The 11,019-nt window shown below is 36.7% G+C and overlaps 1 pseudogene; it reads right to left on the reverse strand.

Annotated features, from left to right (window-relative positions):
• Positions 1 to 11,019, reverse strand: part of LOC107697957 (plexin-A1-like) — a 255,116-nt pseudogene that overhangs the window by 59,538 nt on the left and 184,559 nt on the right.

The raw sequence follows: 11,019 nt of genomic DNA on the forward strand, positions 1-11,019 counted from the left end.
AGAGAGAGGAGAGAGAGAGAGAGAGAGAGAGAGAGAGAGAGAGAGAGAGAGAGAGAGAAATACGGGCCAAATATATCTCAAAATCCTAAAAACGACAGTTTGCATAGTTTGAAAGTTGCAAAAGATATTAAGTCTAGTTTTCAAAAAATATATTTTGAATTCATTTTTAACCATATTTTTTTGTTGTTCTATGCATTTTTGAAGAACAAAACTAAGAAAAAAATTTTTTGCAGTGCAGACATCCTTTTAAGACACCAATAATAACTTATTTTTATTATTATATACCATTCAAAAGTTTGGGGTTTTATAAAAAAAAGAAAAAGAAAAAAGAAAGTAGGATATGCCAACGAAAGCTGCATTTATTTGATAAAAATACAGTAAAAACAAAGTATTGTGAAATACATATTTTTTAAAATGTATTATATTTCATTAAAATGTTATTCCTGTGATGGCAAAGCTCAATTTTCCAGTCATTATTCCAGTCTTCAGTGTCACATGATCTTTCACAAATCATTCTAACATGGTGATTTGGTACTCAAGAAAAAATAAAATCTTCTTATTATTATATACCATTCAAAAGTTTGGGGTTAATAAATTATTTTTTATAAAAAAAATAAAAAGAAAAAAGAAAGTAGGATATGCCAACGAAAGCTGCATTTATTTGATAAAAATACAGTAAAAACAAAGTATTGTGAAATACATATTTTTTTAAATTTATTATATTTCATTAAAATGTTATTCCTGTGATGGCAAAGCTCAATTTTCCAGTCATTATTCCAGTCTTCAGTGTCACATGATCTTTCACAAATCATTCTAACATGGTGATTTGGTACTCAAGAAAAAATAAAATCTTCATCAATATTATACATTTGATACATTATTCTGATATATTATGATACATTTTTCAGGATTCTTTGATAAATATAAAGTTCAAAAGAACAACATTTTTAGAAACAGGAGTCTTTTGGAACATTATAAATGTCTCAACTGTCAATTTTGATCAAACTTTTGAACGGTAGTGTATAGAAATATTATCATAAACTGAAAGGACATTTATGAATTAATTTACTTCTTTCAGCCACTCCATCCAAAGTGAAGCATACATCTGTGCTACCTTCAGAAACCGACTAGATAATGGCATCTTAGCAGACTGGACGATACACAAACATTGGATCTGAAAGGAAGTCTTTCTTATATTTCACAGACAGCAAAGAGATGGGAAAAAGAAGAATGCATATGAAGCGTGAAATCAGTCAAGGTGCTGAGATCTTGATTTGGCCCAGGCGTGGGGGATCAATTGGATGGTCCTCTGGAGTCACCGTTCACTCACCACTCTCTCTAAATAGCTCCTTACCAGCCTGACACTTGAAATATTAGCAACAAATAGACCTGGACTCGACCCAAAATTACCAAAGTGGCCATCAAGCCATCCAGATGGGGATGTGAACCCAAAACCACACTTTCTCTGCTGCAACCCTTTTCATTCGTTCCGAATGAGGGTTTCACGTGGTTTCTTTTTGTTTAGCAGCAGCGAGCTGCAGTCACAGCTCAGGAAGGACCAGATAAGCTGTATGGAGAGCAGTGAGGCCTGACATGCAGCCAGGCATAAAACGGACCTAATTTGTCTTCACAGACATACTGGAGAGAGGTGTGGGTACACAAAAGGACTGACTATAGAGGAACGGATGAGAGCTTTACCTTGGATATTGTAGGGGTTGTCAATGACGAAATCTCCGTTCCACACAACCGAGAGGTCCACCGGCAGGTCGCTGATGTCATTTCCTTCATAGTCATACTGGAGAGAGAAAAAAAGAAAGATATGATTCAATGCTGTTATATACACTTGATGTTTTCTCATTCTTTTGTGCAGTGTGAGCCTCCATCAAGCGCAAATCCTGTCATAAAATCAAGCAAAAACCCACAAAAGGTTGTTTTACCACAGGTAATAGGTGTTCTTAAACAATTTTCAATAAATACCATTTATAAACATTTTAAAACCTGCAAAAAGACTGTAGATTGTAGTGCTCATGTGGGAAATATGGATTTTAATATGTTTCACAGCTTTTCCAATCCGATTCCTCCTGCTTATCACCATCACTTCCTGTCTCTGCAGTCTGTCTATCCACCATAAAAGACAAACTAGTAAATGACACACTGAACAACTGCAGCTCGCAACATTTTCAGATCTGATTACCCCCACTTCTTATCATCACTTCCTGTCCTTGCACTACAGTTTATCCACTAAAAAGACAAAAAATAACAAAAAAGGCTCAAAATGAGTGTGAAAAAGGAGTTTGAATTAGACTCTCGACATTACTCAATACCATTATCCTCTCTCTATTGTGTTTCCACCCGCTAAAAAACGACAAAATGCCCCCCCCCCAAAAAACAGGGGTTTATGCAGGAAATATGTTTTGTTCCTGAACCAATTATTTCTATTTTTAGCCATGCTGTCCGTCTACTAAAAAGACAAAAATGTCTTAAAAAAATAAAAAACCTTGCAGATTCAAACTCTTAACATTACCCATACTTCTCGCCATCTTTTACTGTGCTTTCTTAACATTTAACATTTAGAAAAAAAAATCTGCTAAAAAGACAAAATGGCCCAAAATAAAACAAAAAAGTGACACATTGAGCTGTGGTGCTGATGTGGCAAACACGGATTTGAATCAGATTTTTTTTTCTTGAACCAATTGTTTCTATTACTAGGCATAACTTCATGTTCTTTCTTTACTAAAGACAACAAAATTAATAAATAAAAACATATAATTACATTTAAAAAAAACATTGCTGGACACATTTAGCTTGTAGTGTTCATGCCATAAATATGAGTTTGAACTTGGCTCGCAATATTTCTCGATCCCATTACCCACACTTCTCGCCATTTCATTTCCTGTTCTCCCTCTACTAAAAAGCCAACATAAAGCAATTTATGGACACATTCAGCTGTAATGCTCATGTAGGAATCTGGAGTTTGAATCTGGCTCACAACATTTTTCGATTCTCATGCATCTCACCATCTCTTCCTATCCTCTTTCCTGTGCACTGATCCTGACATGCAACTGGGGGCCACTGGGATGAAGATTGTTCAGAAAAACGCACGCAAACCGTGTTCTTGTGCACAGTTTGAGCTCAGCCCGGCTGAAATGGCAACGAATGAATGAAACATACTGACTTATCTCGCTCCATGTAAATCTTGCCATTTAAGTGTGTATCCTTGAGAGAGAAAAAGAGGGTGAGACGGATAAAATGGAGAGAGAGCAGCAGAGTGAGACGGACAGCGAAGGAGAGACAAGTCAGGATTCTCATCACGCAATTGTGAGGCTGTCAGATCAATATGGGGGAGGTGAAAACACTCCACCTTGACAGCAGCCTCCTCTCTATGGCCCCTCTCATTCACACACACTCCTGATAAACAGCAGCAGATATTCAGCACACTTACAGACGAGGTTCTAGTATCAGAAACAGTCTAATAGTAGAGCTACTGACTCAGAACCAGCACGCAGAGAGAAATGTGATTTGTCTGAGTGGGCAAGGCCGTTTCTGGATGAGCGGTGGGGTCGGGGAGCACACGGGAAAGAGGAAGCGAGACGGAAATGGGGAGGAAGATGTGGCGAAATAGATCGAGGGTGTGTAGGAGAGCTCAAAAATCTAAATTACAGAGCGGAAGCCATTAATTTACACATGAAATAAGTGGCGCAGTTTAGGCGTGATGCACGTTGCCTGGATCTCAATTGGCTTCAACTGTCTCCAACATACACACACGTGCGCGCACACACACACACATAATTGTTGACCACTGAAGCTGAAGTAGTTTTTTTTTAATGACTACCTGAACATACAAAATACATGTCAAGCCAGTTTTGTGTGTATTTGAAATGTGTAAAAATCCTAATGCAATCTTTAATGTAACATTTGAACAGTTTTCGTGTCGGAACTTTTGCAAACTTTTCGATTAATGTATTAAAGAAAAGGTTCATTTAAAAATCACCCTCATGTTATTTCAGTGAAATAAAGGTGGAGAAATTATGAAGCAATTATTTATTGCTTTTTCCATGCAAATAATGAGGAGTGGATCTTCAAAGCTTCATAAAAGACTCATTAAGCTTAATTTCTATTTTATATTATTTTTTGTCAGTAATTTGTGTTTTTTATTCATTTATCATTTATCAACACTCAACAGTGTTATTTTAGTATTATTTATATACTATTACAGTATTTATTATTTGGAATTGTATTTTATTAGTTTTCATTTTAATTTTAGTTTTAGTAATTTTGTTAAGTGCTTTTGTGATTTTAATTCGTTCTTTAAATATTTTTAATTAGCTTTTTTATTTCAGTTTTAGTACTTCAACTGCAGTTATTTGACAAGGCAATAACATTTTACGTTTTTCATCTAATATTTATATTTTAGCTTTATTTAAATTACAAAAAAAATATATTTATCTTTTTAATTTTAGTTAATAACAACAACACCAGCTTTCAGAACAGGAAAAAGACAGCAGACACTGCTTTTGCTCTTGCGTCACCTGTCTCATAAACAGTATCCTATGAATTATTCCACCGGACTACACTTGGAATCTCTTGTTTCTCTCACTGAAATCTCCCTCACATCTCTTTCTCGTCTACTTCATGGGGAACCTTATTCTCTAATGTTTTATTCACTTCTAAATTAACATCTTTTGCCATGGTATTGATCCAAAGAGAGAAAATGCACAATACCATATTTATTTGTTACCTTTCGAAATTACGAAAAGCATTCTGAACTACCAATCAATAAAATTTGGCAAACAATGAAAAAAATAGGGTTAGTGCAGCACAAAAAGCATTAAAAAATGATGGTGAGCATAGGACCGGCTTTGTTCACAAGCCACATAAATCAGATTTGTTTCTCAAATCTGATCTATATGACTTTACCTGTCTGTCATGTTCCAAGTGATGAAATCAAGGTCCACTTGTTCTGACAGTGCAGTCAATATCCGGTATATCCACATCGGTTGCCGCAGCACTGATTTAAGTATCAATGTGACGGCGAGAGACTTACTTCTACTATAACTGAGTAGTTGTCACAGTGGAAAGCGAGGACGGAAAACTGAAAATTGCCTTTGCTCATGTCCATCATGACATCTCGCCATGACGAACTTATGAAGCACATCAGACAAAAGCATCAGCGGGATTGCAGCACTATTGACACATTCATGCTTACACCGCATCTGAAACATCTCACATGTTCACTCATTCACCATTTAATAGATAAGTGCCACATCTGAACTAATGTTCAAACATTTGGGGACGATAAGATTTTTTAAATGTTTAAAAAACATGAAACATTAACAAAACACGCTCACCGATGCTGCATTTATTTGATCAAAAATGATCACAATTTAAAATAACCATTTTCTATTTTAATATTTTGAAAAGTATAATTTATTCCTGTGACTCAAAGCTGAATTTTCAGCAGCCATTATTCATCTTCAATGTCACATGATCCTTCAGAAATCATTCTAATATGCTGATTTGGTGTGCAAGAAACATTTTATTATTATTACCAATGTTGAACACAGTTGTGATGCTTATTATTTTTGTGGAAAGTGTGACAAAGTTCAAAGGACAGCTTTTTATTAAAGAAATGCTTTGTTATTTATATATATATATATATATATATATATATATATATACAGATATATATATGAATTATGGAATTATGGCATAAGTCACATTATAAAAATGACTAGAAATCCAATCACACATTTAAAACTGAATTGTAGAGCCAAAAAAAATCTGATTTTAATTAAATTACAAACCATATATGAATGTCACTGTAATCAGATTTATGATTGTTTGGTTCAGAAAAAAAAAGAATAAATAAATAAATATTTATCACTTGAATTTGGGAATTACGTTAATCAGATTTCAAACCACATATAAATGCGAACAGCTTTTTAGCTTTTAAAATCAGAAAAATCATAGTTGGATATGCGTAAAAGAGATGTTTGCTGCCTGTCTGAACAAAAGCAATGAGACAATTGATGCTTCTTTGAAAGACGCAAGGTCAAGGGTAAACCGCTGAACACCCAAGTCACAAGGCCTTTCTTTTGACAAGCACTGACAGCTTCTCTCAACGCTGGGATTTGATCAAACACATCCTCCACGCAGACTGCAGATGACCGCCACACTTACAAACACACATTCTTTCCTAAGCAGACATGTGAACCCTCACACTTCTCCTGCCTACGAATCCTCACCAGCGTCCCAGCTCCATTAAACTTTAAAGAGCTCCAGCAGTCCTCCCACACATACGTCGCATCTTAACAACAGCCGTCGTTGTTCTCCCAGGGCCGTCCAAAAACATAGATATGATTTATTCATACCATCAATATGCCTTTGACATTACACTACACGCTCACCTCAGTCAGACAATCGGCATATTCGATGCTAATCGTGGCGGTTAGATCATGTGACTGAGGTCACATGACGTTTGGTGACCACAGAATGGCTGGAAGCAACTAAAGAGTGCACTGTTCTTTACAAAAAGGTCACATGCAGCATTTATCGAAAAGGTGGTTGAAAACAGCGGGCTCTGTTTCATGAGAGAAGCCAGCGTGAGAGGAGCTCAGGGAGAGCTGTGCGTCTACTTCAGACTGGATGAATAATAACGCTCATTATTCAGCCCGTGGTCATCGTGGAGACATGGCGGAGAGTAATTAATTGCTTGTGCAAATGTGAGTTCCCATGAGGCTGATGGAGGCCTCCAACACAAGGTGAGGAGAAACACGCACATGACCCAATTAAGAATAACTATGATCCGGCAACCTTTTCCATACGCGCCGAATCCCGAGCTTTAAAAAAGCCCCTCAGGTGCTGAGCTGACATGACATGTGTTGATTAATGTCAATGTCTGCTAGACTGTGGCTTTCTCTATATATTCATCTGTTTGTGATCTCAACACCCACACCATGCCACAGTTATGACGTCTTTAAAAAAGATAAATAAAAATAAAATAATAATTACATATATAACTCAATATATGTAATTCTATCTATCTATCTATCTATCTATCTATCTATCTATCTGCCTATCTATCTATATTCCCACTATCTATTTATTTCTTCCCTGACAAAAATAAGTCTAATTACCATAATGAACCTGTACATTTTATGATTGATTGATTGATTGATTGAAATTCTTATTAAATTCTCATTATTCTCAATGGCTATTACTTTTCTGATTACATTTAAATTTAATAAGTACATTTTTTATTTTTATTTATTAGCATTAATTAATAATAATTAGATAGATACCTACATACATACATACATACATATTATTTTTTAATTAGGGTGAGCATTGCAGAGACAAATGTGCTAATCACAAAAATAAATGTCATAACCATTTTAAAACATTCATAAAAGTTGGTTTCAAGCAAAAAGAAAAAAAAGGGATAAAAGCTCTTTTCCTATTCAGTCTTTTTTACAGACTGAATATCATCAAATGTGACAAAACATTTTGTCAATCACTTTGTTGCTATTTCTGCAGCATCTTCTTAAGGTATTTTGCCACTTATGACACAGCCATCTTTGTAATCTGCAGTGGAAAAAAAGGGGGAAAAAAAACAACTTTTCTTGTACACAGTAAAGCTGCTTTGCAGAACACCGATTGGAACTTCACACTGACCTTAAAACAGAACAAGCGAGAAACATGCAACTAACTTCTGAATATGACAAAAGACAAGCAGAGCTCCACTCATTATGCATTCAGTTATAATAAACCTATGAAAGGTGTAAGCAGTTGCGCATGTACAATAGTCTGAGAATGGTAGGTCCTCTTTCTTTCTCTCTGTTCACCTGCATGCCCAAAATGCATAATTACCCTCACAGGGGAAAATAAATGGAGGCCAGAAATAGAGAGACACACTGGGCATCTCCCCAGCCTGCACCCGTCCTCTGCTGGCAAGCCCATTGATCAGGGGGATGGAGGGAAGAAGGGAGAGTATGGATACGTGCGGGTGAGGCAGGAGATTCCGGGTCTATGGGGCTGGAAAGTGCCGATGTTAACAAAACAGAGCAGCTGCTGGAATGTGAGGAGGGAGGGAAGAAAAAACGCCGCCTTTTGTGTGGGTCAGTCTTATATAATTAGTCATTTTGATAGCATACCTGTGTGCCTGGGTAAAAATAACACATCAGCACATCGGGAGGGGGTTTAAACACACAGACACACACACTCACACACACACACTCTCACACACACATATACACACACACACACACTCACAAATATACACACACTCACACACACACTCACACATATACACACACACTCACTCACACACACACACACACACACACACACACACATATATATATATATATATACAGTATTATATATTATTATTATATTGTTATTATATAATACAAATAAAAAATAAGTTACTTTTTGACTTTCAATTATATTATATATATATATATATATGGGCCATTCTACAAAATTGGAAGAGTTGGAAACGTCTTGAAAGAAATGTCTTTTTCCCCAAAAATGTGTATGTATGCAAATTGTATAATATCCAAGGTACACATTTCTAGTAACTGCGCAGGTAATTCTCATATTGTATTTTCAGAAAGTTTTGGAATATTTGTCCTCTTCCCAAATTTTTGCTATTTATTTATTTTTTTTTCCAGAAGTAAATCAATAACAATTACATTTTTAACAATATTTCAAATGTAATTTATGAGATTTGTTGTATTTTGAATCAAATTGTTCTTTGTAAAAGGCAAAAAGCTAATTATACTGATTTCAAAGTCAAGGATTCATTAGTTTGAATGTACATTGAACCAAAAACTCTCATAACATCTTAGTTGATAATTCAGTATACTTTATTTTTGACAAAACATCCCATGTTTGGGTAGTGACTACACATTTTTGGTAGTGACAGTAATGCTTTGGTAGCGACCACATCACATTACTGAATTTTAACTTGCATACTAAAACACTACTAAAACATACTACAGTAAAATACAAACAATTTGCATAACTGTCAAAAAATTGTTTATTTCCCCCAAATATGAGGATTATGTGTTCCCTTTTGTCACTACCGAAAAAAATGATGACATGTTTTGGTCGTGACTGTTTCCAAACTCCACCAAATATTTTGGTAGTGACAATTTTAGATACTTTTAGATATAATTTTAGATACATCTCAAAGATGCTAATCAGCACATGGGTGCTAGCACTGTTTTGAACAGTTGTACACACATAAATGATATGGAATAACTCCCAAAAAAGTGTGCTTAATTGTAGAAAAAAGGTGTTCGATAGTGACGTTCCTTAGAGTTACACAGATTTTTCACTCATCTACCTCAAAATTATAGGGCCTAACTTCTCACCCTGTATCTATGAGAGAGAGTGACACATAAATATTCCCTGATCATAAATGTAGGGGTGTAGTTCATTTCAGTCTCCGCCAATGGACTAAAACTGTTTCGGTAGTGACATGGAAAATGTGGGACACATTTTTTAAATAAAGTTTCATAATTTACAAAGAAAATATAAAATAAATATATTTTTTTAACTTCACTTTTTAAAAGAATCAAAAATATATTTTTAGAGACAACAATGGAAAAAAAATACAAAAAATTATTTCAATATAATTTTCATAAGTTGAAATTTAGGGGTTAGGGTTCGGGACAGCCACCTCCCAATTGAAAGTACCCAATAAATGATGATTTTATATATATTAACCCTCTAAGCGCCAAAGTCGCAAAATTGGACAAGACGTCATACTTAATAAAATAGACTGTAGTTCCTAATATGGTGTAATATCTCATTTGTATTCCCTACCACTAGATGGCAGACATGTAGTACTTCGATTCTAGAACAAAATTGCGTCACGTTCCTATTCAAAGTGTTTGAGGAAAGAGCAGAGCAAGTGAGCTATCGTGTCATTGATGCGGAAGCAGTTCAGTTCATAGCATGCGGGTTAAGTGAGAGAAAAATCGCCAAATGGCTAATAAAAAGTTGTACCATGAGGATGTGTTGCAAATGTTATTCACCGATTATGACTCTGAAGGGGAATATTTGCCTTTTGCAAATGACGATCGGTCGTCTAATAATCGCGCTTCTCCCGGTACATACAAAAAGCACCAGGCCCAGACTGTGTTACACCAGTCTGTCTGAAATCCTGTGCTGACCAGCTGGCCCCCATCTTCACACAGATCTTCAACAGATCACTGGAGCTGTGCGAAGTCCCTTCATGCTTCAAACGCTCCACCATCATCCCTGTCCCAAAGAAACCCAAAATTACGGGACTTAATGACTACAGACCTGTGGCTCTAACGTCTGTGGTCATGAAGTCTTTTGAAAAACTGGTGCTGGCCCACCTGAAGGACATCACTGGACCCTTGCTACCCTTGCTGCAGTTTGCCTACAGAGCAAACAGGTCTGTGGACGATGCAGTTAACATGGGACTGCATTATCTGCATTATGTTCTAGACAGACCAGGGACTTATGTGAGGATCCTGTTCGTGGACTTCAGCTCGGCCTTTAACACTATCATCCCAAACCTCCTCCTGCCCAAACTATCTCAGCTCTCCGTGCCCATCTCCGTCTGTCAGTGGATCAACAGCTTCCTGACAGACAGGCAGCAGCTAGTGAGGCTGGGAAAATACACATCCAGCACCCGTACGATCAGCACTGGAGCTCCTCAGGGTTGTGTTCTCTCCCCACTGCTCTTCTCCCTCTACACCAACGACTGCACGTCTAAAGACCCCTCTGTCAAGCTCCTGAAGTTTGCAGACGACACCACACTCATCGGCCTCATTCAGGACGGTGATGAGTCTGCTTACAGACAGGAGGTCGAGCAGCTGGCTGTCTGGTGCAGTCTCAACAACCTGGAGTTCAACACGCTCAAAACAGTGGAGATGATCGTGGACTTCAGGAGAAACCTCCCTGCACTCCCCCCACTCACCATCATGGACAGCACTGTAACAACAGTGGAGTCATTCAGGTTCCTGGGCACCACAATCT

Source organism: Sinocyclocheilus anshuiensis, unplaced genomic scaffold (genome assembly GCF_001515605.1).
Source record: "Sinocyclocheilus anshuiensis isolate Anshui unplaced genomic scaffold, SAMN03320099.WGS_v1.1 scaffold78, whole genome shotgun sequence".
Taxonomy (NCBI): Eukaryota; Metazoa; Chordata; class Actinopteri; order Cypriniformes; family Cyprinidae; genus Sinocyclocheilus; species Sinocyclocheilus anshuiensis.